The following is a 17374-nucleotide window of genomic DNA, read 5'->3' on the forward strand; positions in this document are numbered from 1 at the left end:
TTGCCATTGCTCATCTTTCCTCACCCATCAATGAACTTACCCAAGATAAAAATATTGCCCCTACCAGCAGCCTGCATTCTCATTCCACCAACTGTCATCCACCTTTGGCCCAGGGTCCAAAGGATAATGTTGCTTCTGACCCTGACCAGGAAGATGTTTGGAGAAGGGGCTGTTTGAAGGAGGAATGAGATGCAGGAAGGACTTGAGGGCTGGATAAAGTGGATAAGAGTCTGGAGGATGAGAGAGGGGGAATAACAGAAGGCCGACTCAGGGATGTCAGAGGATCAGCTGGGGATGTGTGAGAGAAGAGTTGAGGGAGAAAGATAGAAGGGATGAGTGTGAGGTAGGGAATGAGAAAGAATCTATCTTTATTTAACATCACTTTTATTCTGCATCGTCCAAAGTTTGGGGCAGGTAACAAAAATAAATTATAAACAAAGCATTACAGTAGTGACCAATGTGTGTTTGGACAGATTTACTTGGGGGGCTGTGGGCTTGACTAGTAAGAGGGCATAGCAGGTGCTATTAGGAGCTCAAGTTAGGAGGAATAAAGTCTTAAAATGCAATGTTAAAAAAGTAAGTCTTACGAGCTTTCCTGAACTTTTTGGGGTCATTGATGCTGGAGGTGTGTGTGGGGTGAATTCTACATGGCTGGACCTGCAACTGAAAAGGCTTGCTCCCTGGTAGAATCTAGAGGTGTGTGATGGGATGCAGGGATTTAAAGAAGCTGTGGTTGGAGGAGAGGAAACTTCTAGGGATGTGAATCGTTTTTGAACGATTAAAATTATCGTCCGATAATTTTAAAATCGTTCTAAACCGTTAGAGTACACGATACAATACAAATGCCCATTATTTATCGTCAGGAGCATTTATATTGTATCGTTAAATAGGGCACGGGAATTATTTGGGGGAGGGCAGGAAAACCGGCACACCAAAACAACCCCTAAACCCACTCCGACCTTTTAAAAGAAATTCCTTACCCTCCCCCACCCTCCCAAACCCCCCCCCCCCAAAATGGCGCCGGCCATACGGCAACACGATTCGAGTGCAGGAGGTCGTTCCCGGACCCCCGCTGGACTTTTGGCAAGTCTTGTGGGGGTCAGGAGGCCCCCCCAAGCTGGCCAAAAGTCCCTGAGGGTCCAGCGGGGGTCCGGGAGCGATCTCCTACGCTCGCGATGTCTGGGGACAGGAACCAAAATGGCGCCGGCGCTACCTTTGACCTGTCATATCAGGGCAAAGGTAGCGCCGGCGCCATTTCTATCAAATGCACCCGTGGCCCGAGAGTGGAACATCACACCGAGACCCACCCACTGGACCCCAGGTAATTTAAGACATTTTGGAGGGGTTCGGGAGGGTGGGGGATTTATTTTAAAGGGTCGGGGTGGGTTTTAGGGTTTTTTTAGTGTGCCCGAGAGTGGAAGATCACACCGGGACCCCCCCACTGGACCCCAGGTAATTTAAGACATTTTGGGGGGGTTCGGGAGGGTGGGGGATTTATTTTAAAGGGTCGGGGTGGGTTTTAGGGTTGTTTTAGTGTGCCGGTTTTCCCGCCCTCCCCCGATTTACAATTTACACGATATTTAACAAAACAAAACTGCGACGATCCGATTCCCTCCCCCCCCCCAGCCGAAATCGATCGTTAAGACGATCGATCACACGATTCACATCTCTAGAAACTTCTGCCGGGGGTATACAGTTTCAGAACGGCATTGGTCCATGGAGAGGTGACATTATGAATCAGGTTGTGGATGATGGAGCCTAACTGGTACTGAATTTGCCAGTGGACTGGGAGCCAGTGTAGTGTGTAAAGGGCAGAGGATATGTGGTCACGAACATTTGTACCAGTTAAAATGCGGGCAGAGAGTTTCGGATAATCTGAAGAGGTCAAATTGTATTTTGAGGTAAACCGATAAAAGAGGGAGTTACAGTATCTAGTGAGGAAAAGATAAGTTTGAAGAACTGAAGATGGATTGGATTAGATAGGGCTTAATATGGCAAAGTTATGGGTTATAAGAAGAGCTTGGGATGAGGGAGGATCAGCTGGGAGATGCAAAAGGGCTGGAGGAGGTGAGAGGGGATGGGTGAGGAAAGTGAGAAGAGCTGGAGGATGTAAGAGGGAATCGGCTGGAGAGTTGGAGGCTGAGCTAGGGGTTCCTTTGGAGGGGGAGGAAGTTAAGAGACCTTCTGGAGAGGGTGGAGGGTGAGAACGAGGATTAATTGGAGAGCTTGGAGGCTGAAACGGGGATCAGTTGGAATACCGTGAGGATGAGAATGGAGTAGAGGGGATCGTAACTAATTTCTGCTGGGATCTTGTAAATTTTCAAGTACTAAAATGGGGGTCACAATGGCTAAACGTTGGGGAAGCCCAGGGCTAGTGTACACAAGTGGCAAAAAGCTTTGAGCAATCTCCTTTCAACTCACTCACCGGAACAAAGCTTTCTGCACGACATCACATTTTCCTAGTCACATCACATTTTCCTAGTCAACCCATTCATCCTCTTTCCTCCTCCCCGCCATGAGCTGCAGTTATATAAACACAGAAAATCTTGAAATCTTTTGTAAAATCGTACTTTCAAAACTTCTACAACTTCCTTCCTAACATATTGCTTCATCGTATTCAGAGAAGCTCAGCGACGATGCGGACACATAGTGCTAAGGCCCAGCGCATGGCTTGTGACACGCCCTCCGCTGCCAAGAGCCACCAGGGTGGGCAACCTTTGGGTTTCAGTGTCTGCTTTCATAGTCGGGCACCTGCAAACCATTCAATATGCTACAATTTCACTCCTCTCACCAGAAAAAGATTTAAGCTCAGTCCAAGCTAGAGATGTGTGGAAATGTTTGACATGAAAACAAAGTTTAGGTTTTAGGTTTTAAAGAAATTCTTCCACACTTTTTTTTTTTGCTATAGAATTAAATGGGAATGTTTTTGATGAAACAAAAAAATAACTCCAAAGAAATTCACTTGTATTTCTGCATTTGCAAACTTTTTTTTTTGCATAGACTCTTTAGACAATACAATAATATAATATAAGAACATAAGAACATAAGAAAATGCCATACTGGGTCAGACCAAGGGTCCATCAAGCCCAGCATCCTGTTTCCAACAGTGGCCAATCCAGGCCATAAGAACCTGGCAAGTACCCAAAAACTAAGTCTATTCCATGTAACCATTGCTAATGGCAGTGGCTATTCTCTAAGTGAACTTAATAGCAGGTAATGGACTTCTCCTCCAAGAACTTATCCAATCCTTTTTTAAACACAGCTATACTAACTGCACGAACCACATTCTCTGGCAACAAATTCCAGAGTTTAATTGTGCGTTGAGTAAAAAAGAACTTTCTCCGATTAGTTTTAAATGTGCCCCATGCTAACTTCATGGAGTGTCCCCTAGTCCTTCTACTATCCGAAAGAGTAAATAATAGACAATACAATAAGACAAACTGAAATGATCAAAAACAATCATAGTATATCTAAAAGTTACATAAGAAACACTGAATTTTGTCATTTCACATTCCCATTCCTCCCTCCCATCCCTTACCTAGAGACAGCTAATTCTTGAACCAGCTCGTTTACCAAAGAACAGCCACAAAATAACTGTAGAACAGATTAAAAAATCCAAACAAAATCCCATGAAACAAATAGGTAAGAATAGGCATTAGGGTTGGTGGCATCGGCGATTGATGGGTAATCGAATCAATCTCAGTAAAGAATCCAAGATTGTTCGCCAAGTTTGTACAAACACCGCAGGAACAATAAAGATTTCACTGTGATTCCAAGAACAAATCCACCAGTTTCTTATGCCACAGGCCAAGGTTGAGGGTCTGAGTCTAGCCATTTCAGCAAAATACATTGTTTACCAATAAGACATTTATTCATAAATGCTTTCCCAAAATTCCCCCCGTGATATTGGAATCAAGTTCCAATAAACACAGCTCAGCCAAGCAAGACAGGGTACTGAGTCCCACCATGAGGCTATTTTCTGAAAAATGTCCCTCCCAAAAATATTTAAATTTTTTGTTACTGCCATAAAGCATCTGCTAACATGGTATTCCCCTGACCACATTCAGGACAATTACTGTGATTTGCAATACCAGATTTAAATGCTTGATACAGTGAAAATACCAATCTATGCATAATTTGAAATTGCAATTCTCATAAAATAACAATCTATTCTCTTGTTTATTACAGATGAAATCATCATCAGAAACCGTTACCTGAAGGTCAATGCTCCAAGTCTCTGCAAGGGAGGCAAAAATCCCATATGTATGGATAGAATGAAAAACTGTGTACAACTTGCATAAAGTGTGTTTCTTTTGCATTCTCATATGAAAAAATATTTAAATGCCCCAGAAGTGTGTGTGTGTATATATATTATATATGGCCTTTAGTTGAAACTAGGAGTCTATATAGCTTTAACTTGTAAATGACTTCAAACTTTGGATCAAAAGCTCATGTGTGTTGTACAATAATCAAGGAACTGTATACACTTATTTTGTTAATTAATAAAATGAAGTACCATTATGTTTTTGTTGAGATTCTAGTGCTTTATATATAGTGCTGTCTCCTGGTGGGAATTTAGGATTGCCCCTAAATGTTAGTGGGGAGCAATGTTGCAGTTGCATTAAAAGTATCAAGGTTTATTGATTAAACCAGCAAGTTACCTCCACCCCCCCACAGCTTTCTTCATTTCCTTTAGGACTAGGCTGTATAAGTAGTCCTGTGCTTTTTCCCTTGTGTCTGCATATCAATATCCCAGACAGTAGAAGCTGATGCCCTCTGTCTGAATCCGGTTTCCCTTTTCCTCCCTGTTGAAGCGGAGAGCAATGTTGCAATTGCACTAAAAGCAGCAAGGCTTATTGGTTAGGGGTAGTAATCTCCATGCCTTCTGCTAAGGGTAGTAACCACTGCACCAGCAAGTTACCCCCCTGCACACATTTCTTCATTTCTGTCCTTCAGCCTTTAGCGATCCACAGTGTTAATCCCATGCCCTTTTAATTCTGTTGTCTTCACCACCTTCTCTGGAAGGGCATTCCAGGCATCTTGACATGGGTTCTGAGTTGTCCCCTCTGGAATTTCATTTCGTGATCTCTAGTTCTATTGTTTTCTTTCCAATAGAAATGGTTCAAAAGTTCATGCATCATTAAAACCTTTTAAGTATCTGAAGGTCTGTATCATATCTCCCCTGCACCTCCTCTCTCCCAGGTTATACATATTCAAATCCTTCAGCCTCATAAGTCTTCCAATACAGATCCCACACCATTTTGGTTGCCCTTCTCTGGACTGCCTCCATTCTGTCTCTATCCCTTTTGAGATATGGTCGCCAGAACTGAACACAATACTCCAGGTGAGGCCTCACTAAGGTCCTGTACAAGGAGATTATCACCTTTTTCTTACTGGTTATTCCTCTCTCTATGCAGCCCAGCATTCTTCTGGCTTTAACTATTGCCTTGTCACATTGCTTCATCGCCTTCAGAACTCCAGATACTATCACCCCAAGATCCCTCTTTTGGTCTGTGCACACCAGTCTTCACACCCCCATCACATAGGGCACTTTTGGATTACTGCACCCCAGATGCATGACTCTACACCTTACAAATTGTAGTGGCCAAAACCATTTTAAGCCTATTGCTTTCACTTTTGCATACAGCTTAATGTCTAAATTAAGCAAAGAAATAGGGTGATATGAGGTCACTAAAATGGGATCTTTGCCTGATTTTGGTAACACAATATTTGCACTTTTTTAGTGAATTAGGCATATGCTTCTTCCTGAATCATATCTCAAACTGTTGCGGTCCTGGTCACAAGTTTTGCAACTGGGCCCTTACCTTCTGTTCCGGGCTGCCGACGACGGGGTCCGCTGCTCGCCGGGCCTACTCAGGCCTTCCCGCGGCGGTGTCTCCACGAGGGAGACGCTTGCCGAGCCTCGGAACAAGGCCCCTCCCCTCCTAGGCGCGCCACACATGCAAGGAGGGACTATTTAAGGGCTTTTCCCGCCAGACCGCGGGCCGCCCCCAGAAGTGACATCAGATGCCGGCAGGGATTTAAGCCCCGGCGTCTGACTGCACGTTGCCTTGCAACGAGGTTCCCTGCTTTGGGTATTAGTTCCTGGTCCCACTTCAGTTCCAGCTCTGTACCTTCTATTCCAGTTCCTGGTCCCCGCTTCAGTTCCAGCTCTGTACCTTCTGTTCCAGCTCCGGATTCCCTTTGGTTTGCTTCCCTGGTTCCTGACTCCGGCCTGCTTCCGACTTCCCGTGTCTGCCGCCGCCTCGACCTTTGGTTTGCCATCTCGTCAATCCGCTACCGTCACCTAAGTCCCAGCGGCCCGGGTCTTCACGGGCTCCTCCCGGGGGGATCTTGGGCTTCCAGGGTGAAGACTTTGGCTCAACGTCCAGCTTGGCTTCGCCTTCCGGCCTACTCATCACAGCAGAGTGCTCTTCTTCACCCATCCCACTCCGTCAGGCCGGTTCAAGGGTCCACCATCCCGTTCGCAACAGTTTGCAAGGTCAGGGACCCAGCGGTCATGTCTGCTCTTCAGGCCATCCCCGGAATGGCTCAACGCTTGCAGCAACATTGCCTGGACGTACTTGCTGCCACCGAATGCTTGGCGAGCCGTTTGGATACCACGCCTCCGGAACCTCCCCTGGTGCCACCTCCTGCTTCCCTGGTGAGTGTGAACACACCAACTCAGCTACCTCACTTTCTCGCTACTCAGGGGAGGCTAAAGTTTGCCGAGGGTTCTTGAACCAATGTTACATTAGGTTCTCGCTCTTACCCAACCAGTTTCCTACCAACTCCGTAAAAGTGGTGTACATCCTGTCTCTGCTAGATGGGAAGGCGCTGATTTGGGCCTCACCCATGTGGAAACGAAATGACCCTTTACTTAACTTGCCACAGTTCGTAACCAGCTTCAAACAAGCCTTCGATGAACCCGCACGCTTGTCCACAGCCACCTCGGAGCTATTACAGTTACAACAAGGATCCCGCTCCTTGGCAGATTAAGCAATCGAATTCTATACTCTCACTCTAGAAGTTGGGTGGCGAGAGGATAGTCTGCGAGGAGTCTTTTTGGAGTGTCTGTCGGCACGTATCAAGGACAAGTTGGCAGCCCGGGATGTCCCTGACGATATCAATGGGGTCATCAACTTGGCTGGGCGTATTGACCGCCGCTTACAGCAGAGGGCAAAAGAGGGGCATCCGTTTCGGCGAACAGTGTCGTTAGCCCCTGCATTCGAGAAACATGACGCCTGTGTCAAGCCAAGGAGAAACGCGCTCTGAAGTGTCAGCGGAGGAGCCCATGCAGTTGGGACGCACTCCGTTATCTGAGGAAGAAAGGCGACGTCATCGAAACATGGGCTTATGTCTCTACTGTGGCAATAAGGGCCACTTTTTAGCCCAATGTAAAGAGCATCTGGAAAACACCAGAGCCTATGATGTACCGGGGAGCTGCTCCTAGGCTGTGTCAACTCAGCTCCTCAATGTACTGTACCTATTACTTTGGAATACCCTGGTGGTTCTTTTGAGACTCTTGCCTTCATTGACTCTGGGGCAGGTGGGAATTTTATTTTGTCTGACCTGGTACAAACAGCTTAGTATTCCCATTCTTCCATGTGAATTTCCTTTACGAATCACCTCTATCCGTGGAACACTCCTTCTGGGAAGTATCTCCGCCTCCATGGCTCCTCTCACCCTCCGTACCAGAGTCCTGCACTCTGAAGAGATTTCCTTTCTGATCTTGGAAAAAGCAGTCCACCCCGTAGTACGGGGGTTACCATGGTTACAGCAACGTTCTCCAGTCATCCAGTGGGACACTTTACAGATTGCGGAATGGGGGCTCTTTTTGTTTCGCCGATTATCTCAAAGTTCCGGGCACACCATGTATCTCCCTCCTGCATACTTCCGTTTCACCTCCTGCAGATGTATTTTCCAAGAAGAAGGTGGAAATTCTGCCACAACATCGCCCTTTTGATTGTGCGATAGAATTGTTTACCCGGGACCACGCCACCTCGTGGGAGGGTGTATCCCTTATCCTGCCAGAGACACGAGTCATGTCAGAGTACATTGCTGAGAACCTCACTAGAGGATTCATCAGACCCTCCAAGTCACCTGCAGGGGCGGGTTTCTTCTTTGTAGGAAAGAAGTATGGTTCACTAAGGACGTGCATCGACTATAGAGGCCTTAAAGCCATTACCAAGCGAGATCGCTACCCTCTTCTGTTAATTCCTGAACTCCTAGACAGGTTGCAAGGAGCCAGGATCTTCACCAAGCTGGATCTGCGGGGTGCTTACAACTTGGTTCGGATTCATCCTGGTGACGAGTGGAAGACTGCCTTTAACACCAGGGACGGGCATTATGAGTACCTTGTGATGCAGTTTGGGTTATGCAACACCCCGGCAGTCTTCCAACATCTTATGAACGAAGTACTTCGTGACTTACTACATTCAGTCATAGTATACTTGGATGATGTGCTAATTTATTTCTCGGGACCTGGAATCGCATCAACAGCATGTAAGACAAGTATTGCAAATTCTCAGGGACAATCACTTGTATGCAAAGCTGGAAAAGTGCATATCGAACAGGAGTCTCTTCCTTTCCTGGGATATATAGTATCGGCAACTGGGTTCCAGATGGATCCCGAGAAAGTGGCAGCTATTAAAGATTGGCTTCGCCCAAGAGGATTAAAAGCCTTGCAGCATTTTCTCGGATTTGCAAATTTTTATAGACACTTCATTTCTCCACTACTCCCCTCAGGGTGGCGCCACTCACTGCACTCACTAGAAAGGGGGCCGATGCTGTGGAATGGCCGGAGGCGGCCTGTCAGGCATTTGAGACCTTAAGAAGGCTTTTTTACTAGATACTTGCCTACGACACCCGGATCCTCTTCGCCCTTTTATAGTGGAGGTTGATGCTTCCAACATTGCAGTGGGAGCCGTGCTCAGCCAAAGCACCAGTTTGGGGAAATTACCATGCTCTACTTCTCCAAAAAATTCTCTGCAGCTGAATGTAATTACAGTATTGGAGATAAGGAACTTTTGGCAATCAAGCTGGCTTTTGAAGAATGGAGACAATGGCTGGAGGGGGCTGCGCATCCTGTCACAGTCTACAACGGATCACAAGAACTTGGAGTTCCTATGTCAGGCACAACACTTAAACCCAGGCAAGCTTGTTGGTCCCTTTTCTTCAACCGCTTTGAACTTTGTGCTTCGCTACCGCCTGCATCCAAAAAAGTGCGGGTGGATGCATTATCTCGTACCTCGGAGCTGGAGGAGGAGGGGGGAACTTCCTCAGTATATTCTAGATCCAGCAAAAATCAATTTATCCAGTACGATTGTAAGTTCTCTAGGGAGGACTGTGGTTCCACGACACTCGAAGGAGAGTTCTGATTTGGGCCCACGAGTCTTTACAGGCGGCCATGCTGGCCACAAGAAGAACGCTTGATCTGCTAAATCGCTATTACTGGTGGCCCAATATAAGGCAAGATGTTTGCGCTTATGTCAGTTCATGCCCCACCTGCGCTAAGCAAAAGCCTCGAATTGGAAAACCTTGGGGTCTGCTGCAACCTTTGCCCATACCTGTGGAACCCTAGATGCACATCGCCATGGATTTGTGGTATAGACCTGCCCGTTTCTGAAGGGAACAACAGTCATCTGGGTAACCGTGGATTGTTTCTCCAAGATGGCTCACTTTCTTCTGCTTCCTAAGTTACCATCTGCACCAGAACTGGCCCAGTTCTTTGCACATGGTCTTTTGAATTCATGGACTTCCGCAAGATATAGTGTCTGACGGGGACCCCAGTTCACAGCCCGCTACTGGAGGGCCATTATTGTAAAAACATTTGAGGTGCAAATTAATTTGTCTACAGCCTTCCATCCCCAAAGTAATGGGCAGGACTGAACACACCAATCGCTCTCTGAAGACGTTTCTCCACACATTCGCCAATGAGAGACAAGATAACTGGGTGAAACTATGCCCTGGGCCAAGTTCTCCATAATAAACCATACCCATTTGGTTATGGGAGAATCGCCTTTTCTAACAGTATTTGGCAAGCAACTCAAGCCACCATTACCCTTGCCCACGCCTAGTCCTCCCGCAGTTCAACTCTCATGCTCACAGTTGCACAGGCTCTGGGTCTCCTATCCAAGCAAGCTCACAAAGCGGCAGGCACAGCTAAGAAGTGGGCAGACCGACACAGTCAACTGCACCAGACTTCCTCCCTGGCGATCGAGTCTGGCTCAGCACCAAAAATATACATCTTCGAGTCCCATCTCGATGACTGGCTCCAAAGTACTGTGGGCCTTTTCGTGTTGCAGAAAGAGTGGGCTTGGTGTCTTACTGTCTGCGTCTTCCTTCTTCCATGCGCATTCACAATGTGTTTCACGTCTCCTTGCTTAAATCTCTCATTCTCTCTAGGTACCATCATAGACTTCCAGATCCCATGGATTCGCCTGTTCAGGACGATCCAACCTATCAAGTTCGTGATATTCGTTTTCACCATTGGCGATGGGAATACCTGCTGGCCTGGGAGGGGTGTGGCCCTGAAGAGAACACTTGGGAGCCAGCCCGTCACATCTTGGACAAATCCCTGCTTCATCAATTTCATCTGGATCACACCGGTAAACCTGGTGTGATCCAGATCCTAGAAGAGGAGGGGGCACAAGAGGGGGGGTACTCTTGTGGTCCCGGTCGCAGGTTTTGCGACTGGGCCCTTACCTTCTCTTCCGGGCTGCTGACGGGGTCCACTGCTCGCCGGGCCTACTCAGGCCTTCCCGCGGCGGCGTCTCCACAAGGGAGACGCCGCTGAGCCTCGGAACCAGGCCCCTCCCCTCCTAAGCGCGCACGCACGCAAGGAGGGACTATTTAAAGGGCTTTTCCCGCCAGACCGTGGGCCGCCCCCAGAAGTGACGTCAGATGCCGGCAGGGATTTAAGCCCGGCATCTGACTGACCATGTTGCCTTGCAACGAGGTTCCATGCTTTGGGTAGTAGTTCCTGGTTCCGCTTCAGTTCCAGCTCCGTACCTTCCGTTCCAGTTTCTGGTCCCGCTTCAGTTCCAGCTCCGTACCTTCTGTTCCAGTTCCTGATTCAGTTTCAGCTCCATACCTTCTGTTCCAGTTCCTGGTCCCGCTTCAGTTCCAGCTCCGGATCTTCTGTTCCAGTTCCGGATTCCCTTTGGCTTGCTTCCCTGGTTCCTGACTCTGGCATGCTTCCGACTTCCCGTGTCTGCCACCTGCCTCGACCTTTGGTTTGCCATCTCGTCAATCTGCTACTGTCACCTAAGTCCCAGCGGCCCGGGTCTTCACGGGCTCCTCCCGGAGGGGATCTCGGGCTTCCAGGGTGAAGACTTCGGCTCAACGTCCAGCTTGGCTCCGCCTTCCAGCCTACTCATCACAGCGGAGTGCTCTTCACCCATCCCACTCCGTCAGGCCGGTTCAAGGGTCCACCATCCCGTTCGCAACAGAAACAATACTTTTAGACTCAAAACTGCTTGTCCCTTAAGCCCTTTGTAAAATTGAGCTGTTAGGCCATCATGTCCAGGTGATTTTAATAATGACAGTCAGCAATTGCTTGAATTATTTCTTGAGACTGAAAAGGTTTAAGTTTCTTAATTGCATGGATGTTAAATGAGAGAGCCACAAACAATTCGTAAAATTCTTGCTATTACATCAGATACCCTCTTACAGCAGAATATAAGTCTGATCTTGTAATATTTTACAAAGTTCTGGTGAGGTTGTATGCATCATACCATTGTTATGAATGTTCATAATAATGAGGATATAAATTTAACTTCACAAATTTTGCCAACATCTTCCCGGTTTATTACTGTAAAGGAAAAATTTAGGTTTCAGACAGGATAGAGAAGCAGTAGCTCTCTGATGAAATTTATCATTGAGCCACCCAAAAATCTTCCCTGTCCTTTTAGGATCCCTTTTGGATAGTTTCTCCTGAAGGAAATATGTTAATTTAGTGAGCGTTAAGATATCCTTATCCAACTCTTGGGGGGGGTTTTTTCATAATAGTACAGCTAATTTCCCCTCGTAACACCACCTTCGCAGTTTCCCAAAAGAGGGTTGTGTTTCTCATATGTCGTGCATTATTGTGGGCATAATCTTTCCAATTATGAATTTAAAAATCTTCAGTCTATCTTGGAATACCCATCTCCGCATTCCCCATTCAGATTGACCTGTGCACATGACTAAATTCTCCAGAAGTCATAGAATCGGTCAGTGATCAGAGATGACCAGCATTTCGATAGTTGCTGTTTTTAAATGAGAAAAATAGCTAGAAAACCATAAAAGTTGTAGTATCATGAGCTCTGACGACATGTGTAAATTCCATTTCTCCCAGAGTGTATATTTCCCAGGAGTCCATCAGTTACAGGGTCTCATATAAAAAGGAAATACCCTTAGCATTTCCCAACTGGTTAAAAGGTGATGTTGATTGGTTATCTACAGAGGCATTGCCCAGAGATGATAAAGTAATTTTTGTAAAAAAGAATGGTTGTACTTATTTGGGGCATACCTAATGCCACAAATGACTATCTTCCCAAATAAGGAGCTACAAAGGATAACATATCTCCTTTGTGGGTCAGAGAGCATCTGGTCTAATTGAAAAGACACATTCTGTGGAGCAAAATAGAACCACCACGTTTCTTGGAAGAACCTGTACTGCCAAAATCTGGGACACCCATTTCTTTCATAATTTAGAACATTAAAGTTCAGACATGTGTGTCTCCTGTAAAAATGCAATTTGACATTTTAATCTATATAAATAGGAAAGAACTGTTTCACATTTAATGGGCGTTCCCAAGACCACAACATTCCAGGTAATAAAATTAGTTAAACTACTCATGATTAGAGTACGAAGGCTGGATCCTACATCTACTGGCTATCCAATTTTATTATAATCAACAGCCATTTGTGATAATAAAACCCATCCCTGCTTATCCATCTGTCCACTAAAGGTATGAGAACTAGCTTCAAGTTTAGTTTACTTGTTTTAAATCGTTGGCTGATAAAATCCCTTTTCCCCACTCCTGCCCTTATCAGTAGTAACATCCATCACCAATACTTAGGCTCGAGGTCTATTTGGTGTGTCTGAGTGCCAGCCTCCCCCCTCCCCTTTATATTACTCAATAATCAGAACCAGAATCATACCGGCATGATGCGATATTTATCGCGAATGCCGGTATAGAAAAACTTAAAATAATAAATAAATAAATCATAGTCTAAAAACAACTGCTGTCACAGTGACGATGAAAAGAGGGGTTTTCCTCTGTATGCATTTTACAAGTCAATACAGTAATAAAAGACAGTAATAAACAGCCCATCATGGGATTCCACTCCTTTACAAAATAAAGTCAAAGATGTGCATAAAATAAAAATTTAGCAAAAAAAGAGTCCCACAAAAAAATAAGTTAATGTTATGTGCACCAAATAGCTTAAAAGTTGCAAAATTAATGTGCATGGAGCCTCTACTGTCCAAAGATATATATATAGCTCTGTCCACTAACAGTTATCAAGGAAACTTCCGATATACACAATTGTGAAAAATCTTGAAAATGGCTTAAAAAATGCTCCTTTGAACCTAAGACTCTGTAAAGATTTAGGTGAGCAGAAATAAATAGCTGATATCATGCACAGATCATGCAGGTATTTCAACAGCAAAGTGTAATCCCGGCTCGCAGGCATGTCAGTTTTATTACCAATTATGAAGACATCTGGTAACTGTGTAATAAAATTTTTTTGCTTCCTCAGCAACTTGGAAATCATGCCTTTTCCATTGAAACCAGATCCGCAAATGTGTTGGGTACTGAAGTGCGAATTTGATATTTTTCTGTACCAGGTTTGAGCATAGGTGTGAGAATTCCTTGCGTTTAAGCATAATCAGATTGGAGAAATATGACCACCTTCTGATTTTTATATTATAGATTTTTCTTTTTATAAAACGCTTGGAGAATCATCCCTTTATATATGTGGTGGGAGACTTTAGGTCCTCCCCACCATTTTGGGTCCCAAATGATGCACCCTCTCAAAAATCAGTTTACCTTGAAGGTCATTCAGGCCCAGTTTCAGTAATAACCAATCCTCCAGCAACTTTAAGAAATCAAGATGCTCTTCTGCAATCCCTAAAAAGCACAGATTATTGCGTCTGACCCCATTCTCCAAGTCATCAAATGTTTCCTCTCTTTCTCTTGCTTTATCTAAGACCTGCACAACCTCAGGGTTTCATCTTCCACCTTCAAAATCCGACCTTCTGCATTATCAAGTCAGGCACTGATTTCACCGATGGAGCTTTTCGCTTCCTCAATCTGCGAGGAAAAATGGGTAAATTTGCTTTCCAAAACACTACCACCTCTGTATGCTTCACAATGAGTGTCACATCTAAGAGCTCTTCAATAGCAAATTCAGTAACATCTGCCATTTTAGATGCCGCAGGTTTAGCCTTTTCCTTATTTTACTTTGCAGTTCACAGCAAAGTTTCTTCTCTGTTTCATTCTACAAATTGGTCCAAGAAACATCCTAAGCTTATATGAATCAAATTCTATCACAAAAGGGACTCTTTTCTAAGAGAAAGGTTTGCAAAAGTTTCAAATAGAAGGAGGCACCTGGAGCTCTGCAGTTAGCATCCTATTGGGCCCACCATGTCATGTGACACCCCCCCCCCCCCCAAACTTAAAAGAAAAGGCAGCATAACTGGTGAATATTACATTTTCTAGCATTTTACATAGAAATTCGCCTGTTATGATGTACTGCTAATAAACTAATTTTTTGCACATCCCTAATCTAGACATAAGCCTTGAGTAATGCTGGGTTCTGTATTTAAAGTGCATATTAATTTATCTATTCCTTTCACATTTTATATGAATGTAAAATTACTCTCAATAAAAGTGAGCATCTCAAGTGCTCCTGTGAAAGGAAGTATATTTTTGGGTTCTCTGCTCCAGGGAACTTTGCACCCTGTGCTTAAACAGCTAGAAGCCTCCTCACTCCCCAACTCCCTCTACATTCGCCAAATGGACAGTAATAGTGGTTATATCATTGCATAGCTTTTCTGACAGCTCAATCTAAAGCTCCTCCAAAGATGTACCTTGCTTCACCTGCTACGTACAGCTCTGAGCTGGTACATTAAATTACTCAACTTGCCTATTTTTTTTTAATTTTATTTTTTAATTTCTATTGCTTCTTTTTGGCAGTTTTCAAGAAAGTGGAAAAGGACCAGTGCAGGTTGAACATGTTCATCCCTCCATCGAGAAGCCCGGTAACTTCCTTGCTGATGGACCCATTGGATTGCATTGGGGGGAGGGGGAGAGAAGATGTGTTGGCTCGGGATCTTCCCTATTGAAACTGATCTTGATCCAGTAAGGGTGAGGTCATTTTCACTACGATTAAAATGGCTTGTCCTCGCATATCTTATTTACAGGTCTCTTTTCTACTCAAAAATAGTTTCTCACATCTTTAGATCTGGAGGGCATAAAAGCATGCTCTCTTTATTATCACCGTCTCTTGAACTTAAATCTCTCTTTCGAAGAGAAGACTTAGTTTGGGTTTTTTTTTTTTGTTTTTTTTCATTTATATTTTATTGCGTTTTCAACAGTTTTACACTTATGAAATCAAGAAATCATGGAGAATAGTAACAATAATCATATATACCTTACGCATACATGTTCAAAATAGTATTAAACTAACTTAGGAAACTTCAGAATTACATTCCCATTTACCCATAATTGGGGGAGGCAATAATATTCATATATTGGAAAACAAAAAGTAACCAGTAAGTAAACTAAATACAGGTAGGAGGAGTCATTTCTTTTTTATTTGGCCTCTGTCTCTGATTCAGAAGTTAGAACTTTATCTGAAAGAAAAACTTCCAATTGCATTGGATCTAAAAATCCATACTTCTTTCCTTTATAGTTTATCAAACATAAACACGGAAATTTAAGGAAAAATGTTGCACCAAGTGCCACAACTTTCGATTTTAAGGTCAAAAAAGTCCTCCTCCTAGCCTGAGTAGCTCGTGCTACATCTGGGTAGATTTGGACTCGATGTCCACAAAATAATATATCTTTTACAGAGAAATATTTTTTAAACAGCTTTTCCTTCTCCTGTTCAACTAAACAAGAAATTATCAAAGTAGCTCTACTATTTATCAGGTCTACGAGTCTTCTAAGAAGGTCGATAAGCCTGGTGAGGATGGCTCTTCCCCTTGGGCAAAACCTCTAATATTAGAGGATTTCCTAGGTAAATAAAAAATTTTGGAAAGCTTGGGGATTTCTTTATCCTCATATAGCAAAACTTCCTTTAAGTACTTCCTAAATAGCTCCCAGGGTGAAAGAAGTCTCGTTACAGGAAAATTAATTAAACGTAAATTTTTTACCCTCATTAAATTCTCCATATATTCTATTTCCTTGTGAATGATAAGACTGTCCTTAATAAATGCATTTCCTGATTCTTGCATCTTTTGTAATTTACTTGTGACAGTTAACATATCCTTTCCACATTTCTCTATTTTCTTTTCATGCAGATCAATAGACATCTTATTTTCCTTAATTACAGATAATAATGATTCATTCATTTTTATAACGTTTCCGTCTAACTTCATAATCATTCTCCCTAGATCTTCTAGGGTAAAATTCCCCTGTATTCCTCCTGGGGATAAGCTACCCTGACTAACAGCAGGAACAATCCCTTCAATTATAGAAGTGATTGCTTTTTCAGTCCAAGGAACTTCAGCCTGATTTCTTAGGCTAATGTCCACTTGGGCTTGTCCTACCGAAATTCTCGCTGGGTCCGGAGTCACCTCTCCAGCGGGTTGTAGGGGAGACTTTGGGCCGTCACCGGGACTCAAAGAAGCAAAAAAGTCTGCTCCTTCACTGTCCTCTTTCGGTGTATCCACCATCCTTACCACGTGGTGGTTCATGGGTCCAGTAGTGCGTTGTTGACCAGGCGACGAGGTAACAATCCGAGCCTTCCTCTTTCTCCCCATTAGATATTATATACACGAAACGTTTTTGCCGGTTCCTGGCCTTCTCCGGCCTAAGCCGGCCAAAGCCACGCACCCCTTCAGCTCGCGCGGCTTAAGCGAGGCGCCGGCGGCTGCGTGGCGCCGCCCCTCCGCAGGTTTTATAGTCGGGGGGGGTGGTGGGGGACGTCCGACTGACGTCACTAATCAGCGACCCAGCCTGGCGTCTCAGCTGTTGAATTACCGGCACAGCGTCTCGGTTAGAGCGGACTTTCTCCTCTTTCCTGCACGCCTCCTCCCGCTTCTGTGCTGCCCCTCCGCAGGTTTTATAGTCGGGGGGGGTGGTGGGGGACGTCCGACTGACGTCACTAATCAGCGACCCAGCCTGGCGTCTCAGCTGTTGAATTACCGGCACAGCGT

This window comes from Rhinatrema bivittatum, chromosome 10, assembly GCF_901001135.1.
Source record: "Rhinatrema bivittatum chromosome 10, aRhiBiv1.1, whole genome shotgun sequence".
Classification (NCBI taxonomy): domain Eukaryota; kingdom Metazoa; phylum Chordata; class Amphibia; order Gymnophiona; family Rhinatrematidae; genus Rhinatrema; species Rhinatrema bivittatum.